Source organism: Lissotriton vulgaris, chromosome 11 (genome assembly GCF_964263255.1).
Source record: "Lissotriton vulgaris chromosome 11, aLisVul1.2, whole genome shotgun sequence".
Lineage (NCBI taxonomy): Eukaryota > Metazoa > Chordata > Amphibia > Caudata > Salamandridae > Lissotriton > Lissotriton vulgaris.
This window is the reverse complement of record NC_141699.1, coordinates 483,155,797-483,180,143: the sequence shown is the minus strand read 5'-3', so window position 1 is coordinate 483,180,143 and position 24,347 is coordinate 483,155,797. Positions and strand designations below refer to the sequence as shown.

Genomic DNA, 24,347 nt, shown 5'->3' with positions numbered 1-24,347 from the left:
AGGAATTGTTTTAGAGAGCTGGTGGCTCGGAAGGGTTTGTAGTCTGGACATGTCCTGCCTGATCTAGACAAGTCATGAAAAGAGTACTTTTTTTATGATGCATGTCTTGTTTAGGCTTTTGGACTCTTTCTTAGTACACTTAAGGGCCCGTTACCACCGCCGTAATATAGGGAAAAGTGGGTAGAAACATGCAGTGATTGATTACCACTCATCTGTGCCCTTTCACTCACTTTGAGTGATGCATGTTGCTATTTTTATTAATTGTATTAAAGCATGCAAAATAAGTGAGGACAACAGGGCACTGCTGGTACGTGCCCCGTCCTTCTGTTACTTTATTTTTTGGTCTCGGCCTGACATGAGCAGAGTATGGCTCGTATATACGACAACAGTGACATCATACTCATGCAGCTGCGATGGCCGAGTGGTTAAGGCGTTGGACTCGAAATCCAATGGGGTTTCCCTGCGCAGGTTCGAATCCTGCTTGCAGCGTAGTGTGATTTTGCATGAACACCATTTGGTTTAGTTAAGTAAATGTTCACTTCTCATTACGCAATCCTCATCAAGTCACAGAGTTAAACTGCAAAAACTCAAACTAGATGTAAACATTGAGACAATTTCCACACTCAGGAAGTGTTTTAGAGAGCAGGTGGCTCGGAAGGGTTCGTAGTCTGGACCTGTCCTGCCTGATCTAGACAAGTCATGAAAAGAGTACTTTTTTTTTATGAAGCGTGTCTTGTTTAAGCTTTTGGACTCTTTCTGAGTACACTTAAGGGCCCGTTGCCACCGCCGTAATATAGGGAAACGAGGATAGAAATGTGCAGTGATTGATTACCGCTCATCGGTGCCCTGTCACTCACTTTGAGTGATGCGTATTGCTATTTTTATTAATTGTATGAAAGCATGCAAAATAAGTGAGGACAACAGGGCACTGCTGGTACGTGCCCCGTCCTTCCGTTACTTTATTTTTTTGGTCTCGGCCTGACATGAGCAGAGCATGGCTCGTATACGACAACAGTGACATCATACTCATGCAGCTGTGATGGCCGAGTGGTTAAGGCGTTGGACTCGAAATCCAATGGGGTTTCCCTGCGCAGGCTCGAATCCTGCTTGCAGCGTAGTGTGATTTTGCATGAATACCATTTGGTTTAGTTAAGGAAATGTTCACTTCTCGTTACGCAATCCTCATCAAGTCACAAAGTTAAATGGCAAAAACTCAAACTAGATGTAAACATTGAAACAATTTCCACACCTAGGAAGTGTTTTAGAGAGCAGGTGGCTCGGAAGGGTTTGTAGTCTGGACCTATCCTGCCTGATCTAGACAAGTTACGAAATGAGTAATTTTTTTTTATGAAGCGTGTCTTGTTTAAGCTTTTGGACTCTTTCTGAGTACACTTAAGGGCCCGTTGCCACCGCCGTAATATAGGGAAACGAGGATAGAAATGTGCAGTGATTGATTACCGCTCATCAGTGCCCTGTCACTCACGTTGAGTGATGCGTATTGCTATTTTTATTAATTGTATGAAAGCATGCAAAATAAGTGAGGACAACAGGGCACTGCTGGTACGTGCCCCGTCATTCTGTTACTTTATTTTTTATGTCTCGGCCTGACGTGAGTAGTGCATGGCTCGTATACGACAACTGTGACATCATACTCACGCAGCTGCGATGGCCGAGTGGTTAAGGTGTTGGTCTTGAAATCCAATGGGGTTTCCCCGCGTATGTTCAAATCCTGCTTGCAGCGGCATTAGATTTTGCATGAACACCATTTGGTTAAGTTAAGTAAATGTTCACTTCTCATTACGCAATCCTCATCAAGTCACAGAGTTAAACTGCAAAAACTCAAACTAGATGTAAACATTGAGACAATTTCCACACCCAGGAAGTGTTTTAGAGAGCAGGTGGCTCGGAAGGGTTTGTAGTCTGGACCTATCCTGCCTGATCTAGACAAGTTACGAAATGAGTAATTTTTTTTATGAAGCGTATCTTGTTTAGGCTTTTGGACTCTTTCTGAGTACACTTAAGGGCCCGTTGCCACCGCCGTAATATAGGGAAACGAGGATAGAAATGTGCAGTGATTGATTACCGCTCATCAGTGCCCTGTCACTCACGTTGAGTGATGCGTATTGCTATTTTTATTAATTGTATGAAAGCATGCAAAATAAGTGAGGACAACAGGGCACTGCTGGTACGTGCCCCGTCATTCTGTTACTTTATTTTTTATGTCTCGGCCTGACGTGAGTAGTGCATGGCTCGTATACGACAACTGTGACATCATACTCACGCAGCTGCGATGGCCGAGTGGTTAAGGTGTTGGTCTTGAAATCCAATGGGGTTTCCCCGCGTATGTTCAAATCCTGCTTGCAGCGGCATTAGATTTTGCATGAACACCATTTGGTTAAGTTAAGTAAATGTTCACTTCTCATTACGCAATCCTCATCAAGTCACAGAGTTAAACTGCAAAAACTCAAACTAGATGTAAACATTGAGACAATTTCCACACCCAGGAAGTGTTTTAGAGAGCAGGTGGCTCGGAAGGGTTTGTAGTCTGGACCTATCCTGCCTGATCTAGACAAGTTACGAAATGAGTAATTTTTTTTATGAAGCGTATCTTGTTTAGGCTTTTGGACTCTTTCTGAGTACACTTAAGGGCCCGTTGCCACCGCCGTAATATATGGAAACGAGGGTAGAAATGTGCAGTGATTGATTACCGCTCATCTGTGCCCTGTCACTCATTTTGGGTGATGCATATTGCTATTTTTATTAATTGTATGAAAGTATGCGAAATAAGTGAGGACAACAGGGCACTGCTGGTATGTGCCCCGTCCTTCCATTACTTTATTTTTTAGGTCTCGACCTGACATGAGTAGCGCATGGCTCGTATACGACAACCGTGACATCATACTCACGCAGCTGCGATGGCCGAGTGGTTAAGGCGTTGGACTTGAAATCCAATGGGGTTTCCCCATGTAGGTTCGAATCCTGCTTGCAGCGGCATGCGATTTTGCATGAACACCATTTAGTTTAGTTAAGGAAATGTTCACTTCTCGTTACGCAATCCTCATCAAGTCACAAAGTTAAATGGCAAAAACTCAAACTAGATGTAAACATTGAAACAATTTCCACACCCAGGAAGTGTTTTGGAGAGCAGGTGGCTCGGAAGGGTTCGTAGTCTGGACCTGTCCTGCCTGATCTAGACAAGTCATGAAAAGAGTACTTTTTTTTATGAAGCGTGTCTTGTTTAAGCTTTTGGTCTCTTTCTGAGTACACTTAAGGGCCCGTTGCCACCGCCGTAATTTAGGGAAACGAGGATAGAAATGTGCAGTGATTGATTACCGCTCATCGGTGCCCTGTCACTCACTTTGAGTGATGCGTATTGCTATTTTTATTAATTGTATGAAAGCATGCAAAATAAGTGAGGACAACAGGGCAATGCAGGTACGTGCCCCGTCCTTCTGTTACTTTATTTTTTATGTTTTGGCCTGACGTGAGTAGTGCATGGCTCGTATACGACAACTGTAACATCATACTCACGCAGCTGCGATGGCCGAGTGGTTAAGGCGTTGGACTTGAAATCAAATGGGGTTTCCCCGCGTAGGTTCGAATTCTGCTTGCAGCGTCATGAGATTTTGCATGAACACCATTTGGTTTAGTTAAGTAAATGTTTACTTCTTGTTACGCAATCCTCATCAAGTCACAGAGTTAAAGGGCAAAAACTCAAACTAGATGTAAACATTGAGACAATTTCCACACCCAGGAAGTGTTTTAGAGAGCAGGTGCCTCGGAAGGGTTCGTAGTCTGGACCTGTCCTGCATGATCTAGACAAGTCACGAAAAGAGTAATTAATTTTTTTTATGGAACGTGTCTTGTTTAGGCTTTTGGACTCTTTCTTAGTACACTTAAGGGCCCGTTACCACCGCCGTAATATAGGGAAAAGAGGGTAGAAATGCACAATGATTGATTACCACTCATCTGTGCCCTTTCACTCACTTTGAGTGATGCATGTTGCTATTTTTATTAATTGTATGAAAGCATGCAAAATAAGTGAGGACAACAGGGCACTGCTGGTACGTGCCCCGTCCTTCTGTTACTTTATTTTTTGGTCTCGGCCTGACATGAGCAGAGTATGGCTCGTATACGACAACAGTGACATCATACTCATGCAGCTGCGATGGCCGAGTGGTTAAGGCGTTGGACTCTAAATCCAATGGGGTTTCCCTGTGCAGGTTCGAATCCTGCTTGCAGCGTAGTGTGATTTTGCATGAACACCATTTGGTTTAGTTAAGGAAATGTTCACTTCTCGTTCGCAATCCTCATCAAGTCACAGAGTTAAATGGAAAAAACTCAAACTAGATGTAAACATTGAGACAATTTCCACACCCAGTAAGTGTTTTAGAGAGCTGGTGGCTCGGAAGGGTTTGTAGTCTGGACCTGTCCTGCCTGATCTAGACAAGTCATGAAAAGAGTACTTTTTTTTATGATGCATGTCTTGTTTAGGCTTTTGGACTCTTTCTTAGTACACTTAAGGGCCCGCTACCACCGCCGTAATATAGGGAAAAGTGGGTAGAAACATGCAGTGATTGATTACCACTCATCTGTGCCCTTTCACTCACTTTGAGTGATGCATGTTGCTATTTTTATTAATTGTATGAAAGCATGCAAAATAAGTGAGGACAACAGGGCACTGCTGGTACGTGCCCCGTCCTTCCGTTACTTTATTTTTTTGGTCTCCGCCTGACATGAGCAGAGCATGGCTCGTATACGACAACAGTGACATCATACTCATGCAGCTGCGATGGCCGAGTGGTTAAGGCGTTGGACTCGAAATCCAATGGGGTTTCCCTGCGCAGGTTCGAATCCTGCTTGCAGCGTAGTGTGATTTTGCATGAACACCATTTGGTATAGTTAAGTAAATGTTCACTTCTCATTACCCAATCCTCATCAAGTCACAGAGTTAAACTGCAAAAACTCAAACTAGATGTAAACATTGACACAATTTCCACACCCAGGAAGTGTTTTAGAGAGCTGGTGGCTCAGAAGGGTTTGTAGTCTGGACCTGTCCTGCCTGATCTAGACAAGTCATGAAAAGAGTACTTTTTTTTTATGAAGCATGTCTTGTTTAGGCTTTTGGACTCTTTCTTAGTACACTTAAGGGCCCGTTACCACCGCCGTAATATAGGGAAAAGTGGGTAGAAACATGCAGTGATTGATTACCACTCATCTGTGCCCTTTCACTCACTTTGAGTGATGCATGTTGCTATTTTTAATAATTGTATGAAAGCATGCAAAATAAGTGAGGACATCAGGGCACTGCTGGTACGTGCCCCGTCCTTCCGTTACTTTATTTTTTTGGTCTCGGCCTGACATGAGCAGAGCTTGGCTCGTATACGACAACAGTGACATCATACTCATGCAGCTGTGATGGCCGAGTGGTTAAGGCGTTGGACTCGAAATCCAATGGGGTTTCCCTGCGCAGGCTTGAATCCTGCTTGCAGCGTAGTGTGATTTTGCATGAATACCATTTGGTTTAGTTAAGGAAATGTTCACTTCTCATTACGCAATCCTCATCAAGTCACAAAGTTAAATGGCAAAAACTCAAACTAGATGTAAACATTGAAACAATTTCCACACCTAGGAAGTGTTTTAGAGAGCTGGTGGCTCGGAAGGGTTTGTAGTCTGGACCTATCCTGCCTGATCTAGACAAGTTACGAAATGAGTAATTTTTTTTTATGAAGCGTGTCTTGTTTAAGCTTTTGGACTCTTTCTGAGTACACTTAAGGGCCCGTTGCCACCGCCGTAATATAGGGAAACGAGGATAGAAATGTGCAGTGATTGATTACCGCTCATCAGTGCCCTGTCACTCACGTTGAGTGATGCGTATTGCTATTTTTATTAATTGTATGAAAGAATGCAAAATAAGTGAGGACAACAGGGCACTGCTGGTACGTGCCCCGTCCTTCTGTTACTTTATTTTTTATGTCTCGGCCTGACGTGAGTAGTGCATGGCTCGTATACGACAACTGTGACATCATACTCACGCAGCTGCGATGGCCGAGTGGTTAAGGCGTTGGTCTTGAAATCCAATGGGGTTTCCCCGCGTAGGTTCGAATCCTGCTTGCAGCGGCATTAGATTTTGCATGAACACCATTTGGTTAAGTTAAGTAAATGTTCACTTCTCATTACGCAATCCTCATCAAGTCACAGAGTTAAACTGCAAAAACTCAAACTAGATGTAAACATTGAGACAATTTCCACACCCAGGAAGTGTTTTAGAGAGCAGGTGGCTCGGAAGGGTTCGTAGTCTGGACCTGTCCTGCCTGATCTAGACAAGTCATGAAAAGAGTACTTTTTTTTATGAAGCGTGTCTTGTTTAAGCTTTTGGACTCTTTCTGAGTACACTTAAGGGCCCGTTGCCACCGCCGTAATATAGGGAAACGAGGATAGAAATGTGCAGTGATTGATTACCGCTCATCGGTGCCCTGTCACTCACTTTGAGTGATGCATGTTGCTATTTTTATTAATTGTATGAAAGCATGCAAAATAAGTGAGGACAACAGGGCACGGCTGGTACGTGCCCCGTCCTTCTGTTACTTTATTTTTTATGTCTCAGCCTGACGTGAGTAGTGCATGGCTCGTATACGACAACTGTGACATCCTACTCACGCAGCTGCGATGGCCGTGTGGTTAAGGCGTTTGACTTGAAATCCAATGGGGTTTCCCCGCGTAGGTTCGAATCCTGCTTGCAGCGTCATGAGATTTTGCATGAACACCATTTGGTTTAGTTAAGTAAATGTTTACTTCTTGTTACGCAATCCTCATCAAGTCACAGAGTTAAACCGCAAAAACTCAAACTAGATGTCAACATTGAAATAATTTCCACACCTAGGAAGTGTTTTAGAGAGCAGGTGGCTCGGAAGGGTTTGTAGTCTGGACCTATCCTGCCTGATCTAGACAAGTTACGAAATGAGTAATTTTTTTTATGAAGCGTATCTTGTTTAGGCTTTTGGACTCTTTCTGAGTACACTTAAGAGCCCGTTGCCACCGCCGTAATATATGGAAACGAGGGTAGAAATGTGCAGTGATTGATTACCGCTCATCTGTGCCCTGTCACTCATTTTGGGTGATGCATATTGCTATTTTTATTAATTGTATGAAAGTATGCGAAATAAGTGAGGACAACAGGGCACTGCTGGTATGTGCCCCGTCCTTCCATTACTTTATTTTTTAGGTCTCGACCTGACATGAGTAGCGCATGGCTCGTATACGACAACCGTGACATCATACTCACGCAGCTGCGATGGCCGAGTGGTTAAGGCGTTGGACTTGAAATCCAATGGGGTTTCCCCATGTAGGTTCGAATCCTGCTTGCAGCGGCATGAGATTTTGCATGAACACCATTTAGTTTAGTTAAGGAAATGTTCACTTCTCGTTACGCAATCCTCATCAAGTCACAAAGTTAAATGGCAAAAACTCAAACTAGATGTAAACATTGAAACAATTTCCACACCCAGGAAGTGTTTTGGAGAGCAGGTGGCTCGGAAGGGTTCGTAGTCTGGACCTGTCCTGCCTGATCTAGACAAGTCATGAAAAGAGTACTTTTTTTATGATGCATGTCTTGTTTAGGCTTTTGGACTCTTTCTTAGTACACTTAAGGGCCCGTTACCACCGCCGTAATATAGGGAAAAGTGGGTAGAAACATGCAGTGATTGATTACCACTCATCTGTGCCCTTTCACTCACTTTGAGTGATGCATGTTGCTATTTTTATTAATTGTATGAAAGCATGCAAAATAAGTGAGGACAACAGGGCACTGCTGGTACGTGCCCCGTCCTTCCGTTACTTTATTTTTTTGGTCTCGGCCTGACATGAGCAGAGCATGGCTCGTATACGACAACAGTGACATCATACTCATGCAGCTGCGATGGCCGAGTGGTTAAGGCGTTGGACTCCAAATCCAATGGGGTTTCCCTGCGCAGGTTTGAATCCTGCTTGCAGCGTAGTGTGATTTTGCATGAACACCATTTGGTATAGTTAAGTAAATGTTCACTTCTCATTACCCAATCCTCATCAAGTCACAGAGTTAAACTGCAAAAACTCAAACTAGATGTAAACATTGAGACAATTTCCACACTCAGGAAGTGTTTTAGAGAGCAGGTGGCTCGGAAGGGTTCGTAGTCTGGACCTGTCCTGCCTGATCTAGACAAGTCATGAAAAGAGTACTTTTTTTTATGAAGCGTGTCTTGTTTAAGCTTTTGGACTCTTTCTGAGTACACTTAAGGGCCCGTTGCCACCGCCGTAATATAGGGAAACAAGGAAAGAAATGTGCAGTGATTGATTACCGCTCATCGGTGCCCTGTCACTCACTTTGAGTGATGCGTATTGCTATTTTTATTAATTGTATGAAAGCATGCAAAATAAGTGAGGACAACAGGGCACTGCTGGTACATGCCCCGTCCTTCTGTTACTTTATTTTTTATGTCTCGGCCTGACGTGAGTAGTGCATGGCTCGTATACGACAACTGTGACATCATACTCACGCAGCTGCGATGGCCGAGTGGTTAAGGCGTTGGACTCGAAATCCAATGGGGTTTCCCTGTGCAGGTTCGAATCCTGCTTGCAGCGTAGTGTGATTTTGCATGAACACCATTTGGTTTAGTTAAGTAAATGTTCACTTCTTGTTACGCAATCCTCATCAAGTCACAGAGTTAAACGGCAAAAACTCAAACTAGATATAAACATTCAGACAATTTCCACACCCAGGAAGTATTTTAGAGAGCAGGTGCCTCGGAAGGGTTCGTAGTCTGGACCTGTCCTGCATGATCTAGACAAGTCACGAAAAGAGTAATTATTATTTTTATGAAGCGTGTCTTGTTTAGGCTTTTGGACTCTTTCTTAGTACACTTAAGGGCCCGTTACCACCACCGTAATATGGGGAAAAGAGGGTAGAAATGTGCAGTGATTGATTACCGCTCATCTGTGCCCTGTCACTCACTTTCAGTGATGCTTGTTGCTATTTTTATTAATTGTATGAAAGCATTCAAAATAAGTGGGGGATACAGGGCACTGCTGGTACGTGCCCCGTCCTGCTGTTACTTTAATTTTTAGGTCTCGGCCTGACGTGAGCAGCGTATGGCTCGTATACGACAACAGTGACATCATACTCATGCAGCTGCGATGGCCGAGTGGTTCAGGCGTTGGACTCGAAATCCAATGGGGTTTCCATGCGCAGGTTTGAATCCTGCTTGCAGCATAGAGTGATTTTGCATGAACACCATTTGGTTTAGTTAAGTAAATGTTCACTTCTCGTTACGCAGTCCTCATCAAGTCACAGAGTTAAATGGAAAAAACTCAAACTAGATGTAAACATTCAGACAATTTCCGCAACCAGGAAGTGTTTTAGAGAGCTGGTGGCTCGGAAGGGTTTGTAGTCTGGACCTGTCCTGCCTGATCTAGACAAGTCATGAAAAGAGTACTTTGTTTTATGAAGCATGTCTTGTTTAGGCTTTTGGACTCTTTCTTAGTACACTTAAGGGCCCGTTACCACCGCCGTAATATAGGGAAAAGTGGGTAGAAACATGCAGTGATTGATTACCACTCATCTGTGCCCTTTCACTCACTTTGAGTGATGCATGTTGCTATTTTTATTAATTGTATGAAAGCATGCAAAATAAGTGAGGACAACAGGGCACTGCTGGTACGTGCCCCGTCCTTCTGTTACTTTATTTTTTGGTCTCGGCCTGACATGAGCAGAGCATGGCTCGTATACGACAACATTGACATCATAAACATGCAGCTGCGATGGCCGAGTGGTTAAGGCGTTGCACTCGAAATCCAATGGGGTTTCCCTGCACAAGTTCGAATCCTGCTTGCAACGTAGTGTGATTTTGCATGAGCACCATTCCTCATCAAGTCACAGAGTTAAACTGCAAAAACTCAAACTAGATGTAAACATTGAGACAATTTCCACACTCAGGAAGTGTTTTAGAGAGCAGGTGCCTCGGAAGGGTTCGTAGTCTGGACCTGTCCTGCATGATCTAGACAAGTCACGAAAAGAGTAATTAATTTATTTTATGAAGCGTGTCTTGTTTAGGCTTTTGGACTCTTTCTTAGTACACTTAAGGGCCCGTTACCACCGCCGTAATATAGGGAAAAGAGGGTAGAAATGCTCAATGATTGATTAAAACTCATCTGTGCCCTTTCACTCACTTTGAGTGATGCATGTTGCTATTTTTATTAATTGTATGAAAGCATGCAAAATAAGTGAGGACAACAGGGCACTGCTGGTACGTGCCCCGTCCTTCTGTTACTTTATTTTTTGGTCTCGGCCTGACATGAGCAGAGTATGGCTCGTATACGACAACAGTGACATCATACTCATGCAGCTGCGATGGCCGAGTGGTTAAGGCGTTGGACTCGAAATCCAAAGGGGTTTCCTTGCGCAGGTTTGAATCCTGCTTGCAGCGTAGTGTGATTTTGCATGAACACCATTTGGTTTAGTTAAGGAAATGTTCACTTCTCGTTCGCAATCCTCATCAAGTCACAGAGTTAAATGGAAAAAACTCAAACTAGATGTAAACATTGAGACAATTTCCACACCCGGGAATTGTTTTAGAGAGCTGGTGGCTCGGAAGGGTTTGTAGTCTGGACCTGTCCTGCCTGATCTAGACAAGTCATGAAAAGAGTACTTTTTTTATGATGCATGTCTTGTTTAGGCTTTTGGACTCTTTCTTAGTACACTTAAGGGCCCGTTACCACCGCCGTAATATAGGGAAAAGTGGGTAGAAACATGCAGTGATTGATTACCACTCATCTGTGCCCTTTCACTCACTTTGAGTGATGCATGTTGCTATTTTTATTAATTGTATTAAAGCATGCAAAATAAGTGAGGACAACAGGGCACTGCTGGTACGTGCCCCGTCCTTCTGTTACTTTATTTTTTGGTCTCGGCCTGACATGAGCAGAGTATGGCTCGTATACGACAACAGTGACATCATACTCATGCAGCTGCGATGGCCGAGTGGATAAGGCGTTGGACTCGAAATCCAATGGGGTTTCCCGGCGCAGGTTCGAATCCTGCTTGCAGCGTAGTGTGATTTTGCATGAACACCATTTGGTTCAGTTAAGTAAATGTTCACTTCTCATTACGCAATCCTCATCAAGTCACAGAGTTAAACTGCACAAACTCAAACTAGATGTAAACATTGAGACAATTTCCACACTCAGGAAGTGTTTTAGAGAGCAGGTGGCTCGGAAGGGTTCGTAGTCTGGACCTGTCCTGCCTGATCTAGACAAGTCATGAAAAGAGTACTTTTTTTTTATGAAGCGTGTCTTGTTTAAGCTTTTGGACTCTTTCTGAGTACACTTAAGGGCCCGTTGCCACCGCCGTAATATAGGGAAACGAGGATAGAAATGTGCAGTGATTGATTACCGCTCATCGGTGCCCTGTCACTCACTTTGAGTGATGCGTATTGCTATTTTTATTAATTGTATGAAAGCATGCAAAATAAGTGAGGACAACAGGGCACTTCTGGTACGTGCCCCGTCCTTCTGTTACTTTATTTTTTATGTCTCTGCCTGACGTGATAAGTGCATGGCTCGTATACGACAACTGTGACATCATACTCATGCAGCTGCGATGGCCGAGTGGTTAAGGCGTTGGACTTGAAATCCAATGGGGTTTCCCCTCGTAGGTTCGAATCCTGCTTGCAGCGTCATGAGATTTTGCATGAACACCATTTGGTTTAGTTAAGTAAATGTTCACTTCTTGTTACGCAATCTTCATCAAGACACAGAGTTAAACGGCAAAAACTCAAACTAGATATAAACATTGAGACAATTTCCACACCCAGGAAGTATTTTAGAGAGCAGGTGCCTCGGAAGGGTTCGTAGTCTGGACCTGTCCTGCATGATCTAGACAAGTCACGAAAAGAGTAATTTTTTTTTTTTAATGAAGCGTGTCTTGTTTAGGCTTTTGGACTCTTTCTTAGTACACTTAAGGGCCCGTACCACCACCGTAATATAGGGAAAAGAGGGTAGAAATGCGCAGTGATTGATTACCGCTCATCTGTGCCCTGTCACTCACTTTGAGTGATGCTTGTTGCTATTTTTATTAATTGTATGAAAGCATTCAAAATAAGTGGGGGATACAGGGCACTGCTGGTACGTGCCCCGTCCTGCTGTGACTTTAATTTTTAGGTCTCGGCCTGACGTGAGCAGCGTATGGCTCGTATACGACAACAGTGACGTCATACTCATGCAGCTGCGATGGCCGAGTGGTTAAGGCGTTGGACTCGAAATCCAAAGGGGTTTCCCTGCGCAGGTTCGAGTCCTGCTTGCAGCGTAGTGTGATTTTGCATGAACACCATTTGGTTTAGTTAAGTAAATGTTCACTTCTCGTTACGCAATCCTCATCAAGTCACAGAGTTAAATGGAAAAAACTCAAACTAGATGTAAACATTGAGACAATTTCCACACCCAGGAAGTGTTTTAGAGAGCTGGTGGCTCGGAAGGGTTTGTAGTCTGGACCTGTCCTGCCTGATCTAGACAAGTCATGAAAAGAGTACTTTTTTTTATGAAGCCTGTCTTGTTTAGGCTTTTGGACTCTTTCTTAGTACACTTAAGGGCCCGTTGCCACCGCCGTAATATAGGGAAATGAGGATAGAAATGTGCAGTGATTGATTACCGCTCATCGGTGCCCTGTCACTCACTTTGAGTGATGCGTATTGCTATTTTTATTAATTGTATGAAAGCATGCAAAATAAGTGAGGACAACAGGGCACTGCTGGTATGTGCCCCATCCTTCTGTTACTTTATTTTTTATGTCTCGGCATGACGTGAGTAGTGCATGGCTCGTATACGACAACTGTGACATCATACTCACGCAGCTGCGATGGCTGAGTGGTGAAGGTGTTGGTCTTGAAATCCAATGGGGTTCCCAAGCATAGGTTCGAATCCTGCTTGCAGCGTCATGAGATTTTGCATGAACACCATTTGGATAAGTTAAGTAAATGTTCACTTCTCATTACGCAATCCTCATATAGATACAGAGTTAAACTGCAAAAACTCAAACTAGATGTAAACATTGAGACAATTTCCACACCCAGGAAGTGTTTTAGAGAGCTGGTGGCTCGGAAGGGTTTGTAGTCTGGACCTGTCCTGCCTGATCTAGACAAGTCATGAAAAGAGTACTGTTTTTTTATGAAGCATGTCTTGTTTAGGCTTTTGGACTCTTTCTTAGTACACTTAAGGGCCCGTTACCACCGCCGTAATATAGGGAAAAGTGGGTAGAAACATGCAGTGATTGATTACCACTCATCTGTGCCCTTTCACTCACTTTGAGTGATGCATGTTGCTATTTTTATTAATTGTATGAAAGCATGCAAAATAAGTGAGGACAACAGGGCACTGCTGGTACGTGCCCCGTCCTTCCGTTACTTTATTTTTTTGGTCTCGGCCTGACATGAGCAGAGAATGGCTCGTATACGACAACAGTGACATCATACTCATGCAGCTGCGATGGCCGAGTGGTTAAGGCGTTGGACTCGAAATCCAATGGGGTTTCCCGGCGCAGGTTCGAATCCTGCTTGCAGCGTAGTGTGATTTTGCATGAACACCATTTGGTTCAGTTAAGTAAATGTTCACTTCTCATTACGCAATCCTCATCAAGTCACAGAGTTAAACTGCACAAACTCAAACTAGATGTAAACATTGAGACAATTTCCACACTCAGGAAGTGTTTTAGAGAGCAGGTGGCTCGGAAGGGTTCGTAGTCTGGACCTGTCCTGCCTGATCTAGACAAGTCATGAAAAGAGTACTTTTTTTTTATGAAGCGTGTCTTGTTTAAGCTTTTGGACTCTTTCTGAGTACACTTAAGGGCCCGTTGCCACCGCCGTAATATAGGGAAACGAGGATAGAAATGTGCAGTGATTGATTACCGCTCATCGGTGCCCTGTCACTCACTTTGAGTGATGCGTATTGCTATTTTTATTAATTGTATGAAAGCATGCAAAATAAGTGAGGACAACAGGGCACTTCTGGTACGTGCCCCGTCCTTCTGTTACTTTATTTTTTATGTCTCGGCCTGACGTGATTAGTGCATGGCTCGTATACGACAACTGTGACATCATACTCATGCAGCTGCGATGGCCGAGTGGTTAAGGCGTTGGACTTGAAATCCAATGGGGTTTCCCCACGTAGGTTCGAATCCTGCTTGCAGCGTCATGAGATTTTGCATGAACACCATTTGGTTTAGTTAAGTAAATGTTCACTTCTTGTTACGCAATCTTCATCAAGACACAGAGTTAAACGGCAAAAACTCAAACTAGATATAAACATTGAGACAATTTCCACACCCAGGAAGTATTTTAGAGAGCAGGTGCCTCAGAAGGGTTCGTAGTCTGGACCTGTCCTGCATGATCTAGACAAGTCACGAAAAGAGTAATTTTTTTTTTTTAATGAAGCGTGTCTTGTTTAGGCTTTTGGACTCTTTCTTAGTACACTTAAGGGCCCGTACCACCACCGTAATATAGGGAAAAGAGGGTAGAAATGCGCAGTGATTGATTACCGCTCATCTGTGCCCTGTCACTCACTTTGAGTGATGCTTGTTGCTATTTTTATTAATTGTATGAAAGCATTCAAAATAAGTGGGGGATACAGGGCACTGCTGGTACGTGCCCCGTCCTGCTGTGACTTTAATTTTTAGGTCTCGGCCTGACGTGAGCAGCGTATGGCTCGTATACGACAACAGTGACGTCATACTCATGCAGCTGCGATGGCCGAGTGGTTAAGGCGTTGGACTCGAAATCCAAAGGGGTTTCCCTGCGCAGGTTCGGGTCCTGCTTGCAGCGTAGTGTGATTTTGCATGAACACCATTTGGTTTAGTTAAGTAAATGTTCACTTCTCGTTACGCAATCCTCATCAAGTCACAGAGTTAAATGGAAAAAACTCAAACTAGATGTAAACATTGAGACAATTTCCACACCCAGGAAGTGTTTTAGAGAGCTGGTGGCTCGGAAGGGTTTGTAGTCTGGACCTGTCCTGCCTGATCTAGACAAGTCATGAAAAGAGTACTTTTTTTTATGAAGCCTGTCTTGTTTAGGCTTTTGGACTCTTTCTTAGTACACTTAAGGGCCCGTTACCACCGCCGTAATATAGGGAAAAGTGGGTAGAAACATGCAGTGATTGATTACCACTCACCCGTGCCCTTTCACTCACTTTGAGTGATGCATGTTGCTATTTTTATTAATTGTATGAAAGCATGCAAAATAATTGAGGACAACAGGGCACTGCTGGTACGTGCCCCGTCCTTCCGTTACTTTATTTTTTTGGTCTCGGCCTGACATGAGCAGAGCATGGCTCGTATACGACAACAGTGACATCATACTCATGCAGCTGCGATGGCCGAGTGGATAAGGCGTTGGACTCGAAATCCAATGGGGTTTCCCTGCGCAGGCTCGAATCCTGCTTGCAGCATAGTGTGAGTTTGCATGAACACCATTTGGTTTAGTTAAGGAAATGTTCACTTCTCCTTACGCAATCCTCATCAAGTCACAAAGTTAAATGGCAAAAACTCAAACTAGATGTAAACATTGAAACAATTTCCACACCTAGGAAGTGTTTTAGAGAGCAGGTGGCTCGGAAGGGTTTGTAGTCTGGACCTATCCTGCCTGATCTAGACAAGTACCAAAATGAGTAATTTTTTTTTATGAAGCGTGTCTTGTTTAAGCTTTTGGACTCTTTCTGAGTACACTTAAGGGCCCGTTGCCACCGCCGTAATATAGGGAAATGAGGATAGAAATGTGCAGTGATTGATTACCGCTCATCGGTGCCCTGTCACTCACTTTGAGTGATGCGTATTGCTATTTTTATTAATTGTATGAAAGCATGCAAAATAAGTGAGGACAACAGGGCACTGCTGGTATGTGCCCCATCCTTCTGTTACTTTATTTTTTATGTCTCGGCATGACGTGAGTAGTGCATGGCTCGTATACGACAACTGTGACATCATACTCACGCAGCTGCGATGGCTGAGTGGTGAAGGTGTTGGTCTTGAAATCCAATGGGGTTCCCAAGCATAGGTTCGAATCCTGCTTGCAGCGTCATGAGATTTTGCATGAACACCATTTGGATAAGTTAAGTAAATGTTCACTTCTCATTACGCAATCCTCATATAGATACAGAGTTAAACTGCAAAAACTCAAACTAGATGTAAACATTGAGACAATTTCCACACCCAGGAAGTGTTTTAGAGAGCTGGTGGCTCGGAAGGGTTTGTAGTCTGGACCTGTCCTGCCTGATCTAGACAAGTCATGAAAAGAGTACTGTTTTTTTATGAAGCATGTCTTGTTTAGGCTTTTGGACTCTTTCTTAGTACACTTAAGGGCCCGTTACCACCGCCGTAATATAGGGAAAAGTGGGTAGAAACATGCAGTGATTGATTACCACTCATCTGTGCCCTTTCACTCACTTTGAGTGATGCATGTTGCTATTTTTATTAATTGTATGAAAGCATGCAAAATAAGTGAGGACAACAGGGCACTGCTGGTACGTGCCCCGTCCTTCCGTTACTTTATTTTTTTGGTCTCGGCCTGACATGAGCAGAGAATGGCTCGTATACGACAACAGTGACATCATACTCATGCAGCTGCGATGGCCGAGTGGTTAAGGCGTTGGACTCGAAATCCAATGGGGTTTCCCGGCGCAGGTTCGAATCCTGCTGGCAGCGTAGTGTGATTTTGCATGAACACCATTTGGTTTAGTTAAGGAAATGTTCACTTCTCGTTACGCAATCCTCATCAAGTCACTGAGTTAAATGGAAAAAACTCAAACTAGATGTAAACATTGAGACAATTTCCACACCCAGTAAGTGTTTTAGAGAGCTGGTGGCTCGGAAGGGTTTGTAGTCTGGACCTGTCCTGCCTGATCTAGACAAGTCATGAAAAGAGTACTGTTTTTTTATGAAGCATGTCTTGTTTAGGCTTTTGGACTCTTTCTGAGTACACTTAAGGGCCCGTTGCCACTGCCGTAATATAGGGAAACGAGGATAGAAATGTGCAGTGATTGATTACCGCTCATCGGTGCCCTGTCACTCACTTTGAGTGATGCATGTTGCTATTTTTATTAATTGTATGAAAGCATGCAAAATAAGTGAGGACAACAGGGCACGGCTGGTACGTGCCCAGTCCTTCTGTTACTTTATTTTTTATGTCTCGGCCTGACGTGAGTAGTGCATGGGTCGTACACGACAACTGTGACATCAAACTCACGCAGCTGCGATGGCCGTGTGGTTAAGGCGTTGGACTTGAAATCCGATGGGGTTTCCCCGCGTAAGTTCGAATCCTGCTTGCAGCGTCATGAGATTTTGCATGAACACCATTTGGTTTAGTTAAGTAAATGTTTACTTCTTGTTACGCAATCCTCATCAAGTCACAGAGTTAATCGGCAAAAACTCAAACTAGATGTAAACATTGAAACAATTTCCACACCTAGGAAGTGTTTTAGAGAGCAGGTGGCTCGGAAGGGTTTGTAGTCTGGACCTATCCTGCCTGATCTAGACAAGTTACGAAATGAGTAATTTTTTTTATGAAGCGTGTCTTGTTTAGGCTTTTGGACTCTTTCTGAGTACACTTAAGGGCCCGTTGCCATCGCCGTAATATATGGAAACAAGTGTAGAAATGTGCAGTGATTGACTACCGCTCATCTGTGCCCTGTCACTCATTTTGAGTGATGCATATTGCGATTTTTATTAATTGTATGAAAGTATGCGAAATAAGTGAGGACGACAGGGCACTGCTGGTATGTGCCCCGTCCTTCCATTACTTTATTTTTTAGGTCTCGACCTGACATGAGTAGCGCATGGCTCGTATACGACAACAGTGACATCATACTCACGCAGCTGCGATTGCCGAGTGGTTAAGGCGTTGGACTTGAAATCCAATGGGGTTTCCCCATGTAGGTTCGAATCCTGCTTGCAGCGGCATGAGATTTTGCATGAACACCATTTGGTTAAGTTAAGTAAATGTTCACTTCTCATTACGCAATCCTCATCAAGTCACAGAGTTAAACTGCAAAAACTCAACTAGATGTAAACATTGAGACAATTTCCACATCCAGGAAGTGTTTTAGAGAGCAGGTGGCTCGGAAGGGTTCGTAGTCTGGACCTGTCCTGCCTGATCTAAACAAGTCATGAAAAGAGTACTTTTTTTTATGAAGTGTGTCTTGTTTAAGCTTTTGGACTCTTTCTGAGTACACTTAAGGGCCCGTTGCTACCGCCGTAATATAGGGAAACGAGGATAGAAATGTGCAGTGATTGATTACCGCTCATCGGTGCCCTGTCACTCACTTTGAGTGATGCGTATTGCTATTTTTATTAATTGTATGAAAGCATGCAAAATAAGTGAGGACAACAGGGCACTGCTGGTACGTGCCCCGTCCTTCTGTTACTTTATTTTTTATGTCTCGGCCTGACGTGAGTAGTGCATGGCTCGTATACGACAACTGTGACATCATACTCACGCAGCTGCAATGCCCGAGTGGTTAAGGCGTTGGACTTGAAATCAAATGGGGTTTCCCCACGTAGGTTCGAATTCTGCTTGCCGCGTCATGAGATTTTGCATGAACACCATTTGGTTTAGTTAAGTAAATGTTTACTTCTTGTTACGCAATCCTCATCAAGTCACAGAGTTAAACCGCAAAAACTCAAACTAGATGTCAACATTGAAATAATTTCCACACCTAGGAAGTGTTTTAGAGAGCAGGTGGCTCGGAAGGGTTTGTAGTCTGGACCTATCCTGCCTGATCTAGACAAGTTACGAAATGAGTAATTTTTTTTATGAAGCGTATCTTGTTTAGGCTTTTGAACTCTTTCTGAGTACACTTAAGGGCCCGTTGCCACCGCCGTAATATATGGAAACGAGGGTAGAAATGTGCAGTGATTGATTACCGCTCATCTGTGCCCTGTCACTCATTTTGGGTGATGCATATTGCTATTTTTATTAATTGTATGAAAGTATGCGAAATAAGTGAGGACAACAGGGCACTGCTGGTATGTGCCCCGTCCTTCCATTACTTTATTTTTTAGGTCTCAACCTGACATGAGTAGCGCATGGCTCGTATACGACAACCGTAACATCATACTCACGCAGCTGCGATGGCCGAGTGGTTAAGGCGTTGTACTTGAAATCCAATGGGGTTTCCCCATGTAGGTTCGAATCCTGCTTGCAGCGGCATGAGATTTTGCATGAACACCATTTGGTTTAGTTAAGGAAATGTTCACTTCTCGTTACGCAATCCTCATCAAGTCACAAAGTTAAATAGCAAAAACTCAAACTAGATGTAAACATTGAAACAATTTCCACACCCAGGAAGTGTTTTAGAGAGCAGGTGGCTCGGAAGGGTTCGTAGTCTGGACCTGTCCTGCCTGATCTAGACAAGTCATGAAAAGAGTACTTTTTTTCATGAATCGTGTCTTGTTTAAGCTTTTGGACTCTTTCTGAGTACACTTAAGGGCCCGTTGCCACCGCCGTAATATAGGGAAACGAGGATAGAAATGTGCAGTGATTGATTACCGCTCATCGGTGCCCTGTCACTCACTTTGAGTGATGCGTATTGCTATTTTTATTAATTGTATGAAAGCATGTAAAATAAGTGAGGACAACAGGGCACTGCTGGTACGTGCCCCGTCCTTCTGTTACTTTATTTTTTATGTTTTGGCCTGACGTGAGTAGTGCATGGCTCGTATACGACAACTGTGACATCATACTCAAGCAGCTGCGATGGCCGAGTGGTTAAGGCGTTGGACTTGAAATCAAATGGGGTTTCCCTGCGTAGGTTCGAATTCTGCTTGCAGCTTCATGAGATTTTGCATGAACACCATTTGGTTTAGTTAAGTAAATGTTTACTTCTTGTTACGCAATCCTCATCAAGTCACAGAGTTAAACGGCAAAAACTCAAACTAGATGTAAACATTGAGACAATTTCCACACCCAGGAAGTGTTTTAGAGAGCAGGTGCCTCGGAAGGGTTTGTAGTCTGGACCTGTCCTGCATGATCTAGACAAGTCACGAAAAGAGTAATTAACTTTTTTTTATGAAGCGTGTCTTGTTTAGGCTTTTGGACTCTTTCTTAGTACACTTAAGGGCCCGTTACCACCGCCGTAATATAGGGAAAAGAGGGTAGAAATGCACAATGATTGATTACCACTCATCTGTGCCCTTTCACTCACTTTGAGTGATGCATGTTGCTATTTTTATTAATTGTATGAAAGCATGCAAAATAAGTGAGGACAACAGGGCACTGCTGGTATGTGCCCCGTCCTTCCATTACTTTATTTTTTAGGTCTCGACCTGACATGAGTAGCGCATGGCTCGTATACGACAACCGTGACATCATACTCACGCAGCTGCGATGGCTGAGTGGTTAAGGCGTTGTACTTGAAATCCAATTGGGTTTCCCCATGTAGGTTCGAATCCTGCTTGCAGCGGCATGAGATTTTGCATGAACACCATTTGGTTTAGTTAAGGAAATGTTCACTTCTCGTTACGCAATCCTCATCAAGTCACAAAGTTAAATGGCAAAAACTCAAACTAGATGTAAACATTGAAACAATTTCCACACCCATGAAGTGTTTTAGAGAGCAGGTGGCTCGGAAGGGTTCGTAGTCTGGACCTGTCCTGCCTGATCTAGACAAGTCATGAAAAGAGTACTTTTTTTTATGAATCGTGTCTTGTTTAAGCCTTTGGACTCTTTCTGAGTACACTTAAGGGCCCGTTGCCACCGCCGTAATATAGGGAAACGAGGATAGAAATGTGCAGTGATTGATTACCGCTCATCGGTGCCCTGTCACTCACTTTGAGTGATGCGTATTGCTATTTTTATTAATTGTATGAAAGCATGCAAAATAAGTGAGGACAACAGGGCACTGCTGGTACGTGCCCCGTCCTTCTGTTACTTTATTTTTTATGTTTTGGCCTGACGTGAGTAGTGCATGGCTCGTATACGACAATTGTGACATCATACTCACGCAGCTGCGATGGCCGAGTGGTTAAGGCGTTGCACTTGAAATCAAATGGGGATTCCCCGCGTAGGTTCGAATTCTGCTTGCAGCTTCATGAGATTTTGCATGAACACCATTTGGTTTAGTTAAGTAAATGTTTACTTCTTGTTACGCAATCCTCATCAAGTCACAGAGTTAAACGGCAAAAACTCAAACTAGATGTAAACATTGAGACAATTTCCACACCCAGGAAGTGTTTTAGAGAGCAGGTGCCTCGGAAGGGTTTGTAGTCTGGACCTGTCCTGCATGATCTAGACAAGTCACGAAAAGAGTAATTAATTTTTTTTATGAAGCGTGTCTTGTTTAGGCTTTTGGACTCTTTCTTAGTACACTTAAGGGCCCGTTACCACCGCCGTAATATAGGGAAAAGAGGGTAGAAATGCACAATGATTGATTACCACTCATCTGTGCCCTTTCACTCACTTTGAGTGATGCATGTTGCTATTTTTATTAATTGTATGAAAGCATGCAAAATAAGTGAGGACAACAGGGCACTGCTGGTACGTGCCCCGTCCTTCTGTCACTTTATTTTTTGGTCTCGGCCTGACATGAGCAGAGTATGGCTCATATACGACAACAGTGACATCATACTCATGCAGCTGCGATGGCTGAGTGGTTAAGGCTTTGGACTCTAAATCCAATGGGGTTTCCCTGCGCAGGTTCGAATCCTGCTTGCAGCGTAGTGTGATTTTGCATGAACACCATTTGGTTTAGTTAAGGAAATGTTCACTTCTCGTTCGCAATCCTCATCAAGTCACAGAGTTAAATGGAAAAAACTCAAACTAGATGTAAACATTGAGACAATTTCCACACCCAGGAAGTGTTTTAGAGAGCTGGTGGCTCGGAAGGGTTTGTAGTCTGGACCTGTCCTGCCTGATCTAGACAAGTCACGAAAAGAGTAATTATTTTTTTTATGAAGCGTGTCTTGTTTAGGCTTTTGGACTCTTTCTTAGTACACTTAAGGGCCCGTTACCACCACCGTAATATAGGGAAAAGAGGGTAGAAATGCGCAGTGATTGATTACCGCTCATCTGTGCCCTGTCACTCACTTTCAGTGATGCTTGTTGCTATTTTTATTAATTGTATGAAAGCATTCAAAATAAGTGGGGGATACAGGGCACTGCTGGTACGTGCCCCGTCCTGCTGTTACTTTAGTTTTTAGGTCTCGGCCTGACGTGAGCAGCGTATGGCTCGTATACGACAACAGTGACATCATACTCATACAGCTGCGATGGCCGAGTGGTTAAGGCGTTGGACTCGAAATCCAATGGGGTTTCCCTGCGCAGGTTCGAATCCTGCTTGCAGCGTAGTGTGATTTTGCATGAACACCATTTGGTTTAGTTAAGTAAATGTTCACTTCTCGTTACGCAGTCCTCATCAAGTCACAGAGTTAAATGGAAAAAACTCAAACTAGATGTAAACATTGAGACAATTTCCACAACCAGGAAGTGTTTTAGAGAGCTGGTGGCTCAGAAGGGTTTGTTGTCTGGACCTGTCCTGCCTGATCTAGACAAGTCACGAAAAGAGTAATTAATTTTTTTTATGAAGCATGTCTTATTTAGGCTTTTGGACTCTTTCTTAGTACACTTAAGGGCCCGTTACCACCGCCGTAATATAGGGAAAAGTGGGTAGAAACATGCAGTGATTGATTACCACTCATCTGTGCCCTTTCACTCACTTTGAGTGATGCATGTTGCTATTTTTATTAATTGTATGAAAGCATGCAAAATAAGTGAGGACAACAGGGCACTGCTGGTACGTGCCCCGTCCTTCTGTTACTTTATTTTTTGGTCTCGGCCTGACATGAGCAGAGTATGGCTCGTATACGACAACAGTGACATCATACTCATGCAGCTGCGATGGCCGAGTGGTTAAGGCGTTGGACTCTAAATCCAATGGGGTTTCCCTGCGCAGGTTCGAATCCTGCTTGCAGCGTAGTGTGATTTTGCATGAACACCATTTGGTTTAGTTAAGGAAATGTTCACTTCTCGTTCGCAATCCTCATCAAGTCACAGAGTTAAATGGAAAAAACTCAAACTAGATGTAAACATTGAGACAATTTCCACACCCAGGAAGTGTTTTAGAGAGCTGGTGGCTCGGAAGGGTTTGTAGTCTGGACCTGTCCTGCCTGATCTAGACAAGTCAGGAAAAGAGTACTTTTTTTTTATGATGCATGTCTTGTTTAGGCTTTTGGACTCTTTCTTAGTACACTTAAGGGCCCGTTACCACCGCCGTAATATAGGGAAAAGTGGGTAGAAACATGCAGTGATTGATTACCACTCATCTGTGCCCTTTCACTCACTTTGAGTGATGCATGTTGCTATTTTTATTAATTGTATGAAAGCATGCAAAATAAGTGAGGACAACAGGGCACTGCTGGTACGTGCCCCGTCCTTCCGTTACTTTATTTTTTTGGTCTCCGCCTGACATGAGCAGAGCATGGCTCGTATACGACAACAGTGACACCATACTCATGCAGCTGCGATGGCCGAGTGGTTAAGGCGTTGGACTCGAAATCCAATGGGTTTTCCTTGCGCAGGTTCGAATCCTGCTTGCAGCGTAGTGTGATTTTGCATGAACACCATTTGGTATAGTTAAGTAAATGTTCACTTCTCATTACCCAATCCTCATCAAGTCACAGAGTTAAACTGCAAAAACTCAAACTAGATGTAAACATTGAGACAATTTCCACACTCAGGAAGTGTTTTAGAGAGCAGGTGGCTCGGAAGGGTTCGTAGTCTGGACCTGTCCTGCCTGATCTAGACAAGTCATGAAAAGAGTACTTTTTTTTTATGAAGCGTGTCTTGTTTAAGCTTTTGGACTCTTTCTGAGTACACTTAAGGGCCCGTTGCCACCGCCGTAATATAGGGAAACAAGGATAGAAATGTGCAGTGATTGATTACCGCTCATCGGTGCCCTGTCACTCACTTTGAGTGATGCGTATTGCTATTTTTATTAATTGTATGAAAGCATGCAAAATAAGTGAGGACAACAGGGCACTGCTGGTACATGCCCCGTCCTTCTGTTACTTTATTTTTTATGTCTCGGCCTGACGTGAGTAGTGCATGGCTCGTATACGACAACTGTGACATCATACTCACGCAGCTGCGATGGCCGAGTGGTTAAGGCGTTGGATTCGAAATCCAATGGGGTTTCCCTGTGCAGGTTCGAATCCTGCTTGCAGCGTAGTGTGATTTTGCATGAACACCATTTGGTTTAGTTAAGTAAATGTTCACTTCTTGTTACGCAATCCTCATCAAGTCACAGAGTTAAACGGCAAAAACTCAAACTAGATATAA

General features: G+C 43.6%; 22 non-coding genes across 22 annotated transcripts; all 22 read left to right on the top strand.

The window, feature by feature from the left end:
- The first annotated feature begins 407 nt into the window (after positions 1-407).
- Positions 408-489, top strand: TRNAS-CGA (transfer RNA serine (anticodon CGA)). The gene has a single exon. It is a non-coding gene; the product is annotated as a tRNA-Ser (tRNA).
- A 544-nt stretch (positions 490-1,033) lies between these two features.
- On the top strand, positions 1,034-1,115 carry TRNAS-CGA (transfer RNA serine (anticodon CGA)). Its single transcript has one exon. It is a non-coding gene; the product is annotated as a tRNA-Ser (tRNA).
- Positions 1,116-2,909: 1,794 nt separating this feature from the next.
- On the top strand, positions 2,910-2,991 carry TRNAS-UGA (transfer RNA serine (anticodon UGA)). Its single transcript has one exon. It is a non-coding gene; the product is annotated as a tRNA-Ser (tRNA).
- Positions 2,992-4,786: 1,795 nt separating this feature from the next.
- On the top strand, positions 4,787-4,868 carry TRNAS-CGA (transfer RNA serine (anticodon CGA)). Its single transcript has one exon. It is a non-coding gene; the product is annotated as a tRNA-Ser (tRNA).
- A 544-nt stretch (positions 4,869-5,412) lies between these two features.
- On the top strand, positions 5,413-5,494 carry TRNAS-CGA (transfer RNA serine (anticodon CGA)). Its single transcript has one exon. It is a non-coding gene; the product is annotated as a tRNA-Ser (tRNA).
- A 544-nt stretch (positions 5,495-6,038) lies between these two features.
- TRNAS-UGA (transfer RNA serine (anticodon UGA)) lies at positions 6,039-6,120 on the top strand. The gene has a single exon. It is a non-coding gene; the product is annotated as a tRNA-Ser (tRNA).
- A 1,168-nt stretch (positions 6,121-7,288) lies between these two features.
- Positions 7,289-7,370, top strand: TRNAS-UGA (transfer RNA serine (anticodon UGA)). Its single transcript has one exon. It is a non-coding gene; the product is annotated as a tRNA-Ser (tRNA).
- A 542-nt stretch (positions 7,371-7,912) lies between these two features.
- TRNAW-CCA (transfer RNA tryptophan (anticodon CCA)) lies at positions 7,913-7,994 on the top strand. Its single transcript has one exon. It is a non-coding gene; the product is annotated as a tRNA-Trp (tRNA).
- Positions 7,995-8,537: 543 nt separating this feature from the next.
- TRNAS-CGA (transfer RNA serine (anticodon CGA)) lies at positions 8,538-8,619 on the top strand. The gene has a single exon. It is a non-coding gene; the product is annotated as a tRNA-Ser (tRNA).
- Positions 8,620-9,165: 546 nt separating this feature from the next.
- On the top strand, positions 9,166-9,247 carry TRNAS-CGA (transfer RNA serine (anticodon CGA)). Its single transcript has one exon. It is a non-coding gene; the product is annotated as a tRNA-Ser (tRNA).
- A 1,131-nt stretch (positions 9,248-10,378) lies between these two features.
- On the top strand, positions 10,379-10,460 carry TRNAS-CGA (transfer RNA serine (anticodon CGA)). Its single transcript has one exon. It is a non-coding gene; the product is annotated as a tRNA-Ser (tRNA).
- A 540-nt stretch (positions 10,461-11,000) lies between these two features.
- TRNAS-CGA (transfer RNA serine (anticodon CGA)) lies at positions 11,001-11,082 on the top strand. The gene has a single exon. It is a non-coding gene; the product is annotated as a tRNA-Ser (tRNA).
- Positions 11,083-11,626: 544 nt separating this feature from the next.
- On the top strand, positions 11,627-11,708 carry TRNAS-UGA (transfer RNA serine (anticodon UGA)). Its single transcript has one exon. It is a non-coding gene; the product is annotated as a tRNA-Ser (tRNA).
- A 547-nt stretch (positions 11,709-12,255) lies between these two features.
- On the top strand, positions 12,256-12,337 carry TRNAS-CGA (transfer RNA serine (anticodon CGA)). Its single transcript has one exon. It is a non-coding gene; the product is annotated as a tRNA-Ser (tRNA).
- Positions 12,338-13,506: 1,169 nt separating this feature from the next.
- On the top strand, positions 13,507-13,588 carry TRNAS-CGA (transfer RNA serine (anticodon CGA)). Its single transcript has one exon. It is a non-coding gene; the product is annotated as a tRNA-Ser (tRNA).
- Positions 13,589-14,132: 544 nt separating this feature from the next.
- TRNAS-UGA (transfer RNA serine (anticodon UGA)) lies at positions 14,133-14,214 on the top strand. The gene has a single exon. It is a non-coding gene; the product is annotated as a tRNA-Ser (tRNA).
- Positions 14,215-14,761: 547 nt separating this feature from the next.
- Positions 14,762-14,843, top strand: TRNAS-CGA (transfer RNA serine (anticodon CGA)). The gene has a single exon. It is a non-coding gene; the product is annotated as a tRNA-Ser (tRNA).
- A 543-nt stretch (positions 14,844-15,386) lies between these two features.
- Positions 15,387-15,468, top strand: TRNAS-CGA (transfer RNA serine (anticodon CGA)). Its single transcript has one exon. It is a non-coding gene; the product is annotated as a tRNA-Ser (tRNA).
- A 1,170-nt stretch (positions 15,469-16,638) lies between these two features.
- On the top strand, positions 16,639-16,720 carry TRNAS-CGA (transfer RNA serine (anticodon CGA)). The gene has a single exon. It is a non-coding gene; the product is annotated as a tRNA-Ser (tRNA).
- Positions 16,721-22,273: 5,553 nt separating this feature from the next.
- TRNAS-CGA (transfer RNA serine (anticodon CGA)) lies at positions 22,274-22,355 on the top strand. The gene has a single exon. It is a non-coding gene; the product is annotated as a tRNA-Ser (tRNA).
- A 1,171-nt stretch (positions 22,356-23,526) lies between these two features.
- TRNAS-CGA (transfer RNA serine (anticodon CGA)) lies at positions 23,527-23,608 on the top strand. The gene has a single exon. It is a non-coding gene; the product is annotated as a tRNA-Ser (tRNA).
- Positions 23,609-24,152: 544 nt separating this feature from the next.
- TRNAS-CGA (transfer RNA serine (anticodon CGA)) lies at positions 24,153-24,234 on the top strand. The gene has a single exon. It is a non-coding gene; the product is annotated as a tRNA-Ser (tRNA).
- The last annotated feature ends 113 nt before the right edge of the window (positions 24,235-24,347 follow it).